Genomic DNA, 1,710 nt, shown 5'->3' on the forward strand with positions numbered 1-1,710 from the left:
TATCTCAGCAGTCAACACTTCAATTCTGATAGCACTGAAGAGGGTGGGAACAATTGCTACCTAAGATCTCAAATGGAAGGCCATCGGGGTTCCCTGAACATCCTTCCGGAAATAACAAGCATAAGAAATCAAAAATATTGCGGGCTGAGGGCTGGTGCGGTGGGTGAAGTTCTTGCCCAACAAGCGCAAACACCTGGGCTTGGATCCCCAGCACCAATACCAAGCTGAGCCTGTGGGAGGCAGAGTTCCAGATTCCAGAGCTAGATGCCTGGCCTAACTAGCTGAATTGTGAGCTCAGATTCAGCAGGAGACAGCCTGCCTTAAAATACAAAGTGGGAAGTGTTGGGAGAAAACACCTGCCGTTAACCCCTGGCATCTGTGAACATGCACCCATCTACACATGCCTGCACATACGCTCATGTGCACACGCACACTGCACACAAACCCCAAAAGCTTTATAAATCTGTATTTTCATAATAATAGAGAAGAAAGGATGCTGTGTGGCTTATTAACAACCAGGCACTTATTTTTGGACTCTAATATTTACTTAGCCTGCAAGGTTAATCAGCTGATGACATTGTCATACATGTTTATCACTGGATTTTGTTCATATTCACTCCCTATGAAATTAAGAAATATTAATGCAATATTCAAATTATATGGGAAAATTAGTATGGGAGTATTTATTGAGAAAAATAGAATCAGGAGGTGCAAGTTTGTGCAAAATATAACAAGAAATGGTAGATGCAAGCATTCTGTCCATTATCCATTAAGCTTGGGCTGTGTAGTGATATAATATGAGAATATCTCATACTCTCTAAGAGAATGGAACTTTTGCTGGGCCTCACAGTCAGAGTTAATAATGTACCTCAAGGTCACTCAGGACCGCCATTCTACTGTGTACTCAAACTGTTTCACCTGCCTTTAAGAGAACAGTGTGTTTCTAAGCCAGCACTCCCTAAGGATGAGGCTATGTTCAGCTCAAACACCAAGACTGTGAAGAGCCTGGCATCTCTCAGCTGCTGCCCAAGTTGGAGATGAACTCAGATCTCAAAGGGCAGCTGGCAGAACTCAACATTACCATGGCAAGAAAATCAAAGTTGGTGGTGGTCAGAAAGCATTTTTTTTTTTTTGCCAGTTCCTTAGCTGAAATCATCCCAGAAAAATCCAAGTTGGGCGAGCTTGTGAATTGGAGAAAAGGTTTAGCGGGAAATACATTGTCTTTGCAGCTCAGAGGAGCAGTCTGCCCAAGCCAGCTCAAAAAGCCATACGGAAAATAAACAAACGCTCCCAGAAGCCACACACTGACAGCAGTGCATAACACCATCCTTGAGGACTGGGTCTTCCCACGTGAAATTGTGGGTAAGAGGATCCCTGTGAAGCTGGATGGCAACTGGCTCATATAGGTTCATTCAGATAAAGTTCAGAAAAATATGGCAGACAAGGTGGAAGCTTTCTCTGGCGTGTTTAAGAAGCTCACGAGCAAGGATGTTAATTTTGAATCCCCAGATTTTTGCTTGCAAAGAAAATGACTGGGGTTCCTGCTCCTGTGCTGAGAGGATCCAGACAGGTGAGTGAGTGGCCCAGTGGCCCTTCAGTCCTAGGGAACTGAGTACAGGCCCCCTCCAACTCACTAAGCTCTCTGGCCATCCAGCAGGGTGTTTCCTGTCTCCTGGCTCTCTTTAGCATATTACAGCCTGCCCCCAAGGA

General features: G+C 44.8%; 1 pseudogene; it reads left to right on the forward strand.

Moving 5' to 3' along the window:
• LOC101981990 overlaps positions 1-1,532 on the forward strand; it is a 4,349-nt pseudogene extending 2,817 nt beyond the window's left edge.
• Positions 1,533-1,710: the final 178 nt, after the last annotated feature.

The sequence above is a fragment of the Microtus ochrogaster genome, unplaced genomic scaffold, assembly GCF_000317375.1.
Source record: "Microtus ochrogaster isolate Prairie Vole_2 unplaced genomic scaffold, MicOch1.0 UNK62, whole genome shotgun sequence".
Lineage (NCBI taxonomy): Eukaryota > Metazoa > Chordata > Mammalia > Rodentia > Cricetidae > Microtus > Microtus ochrogaster.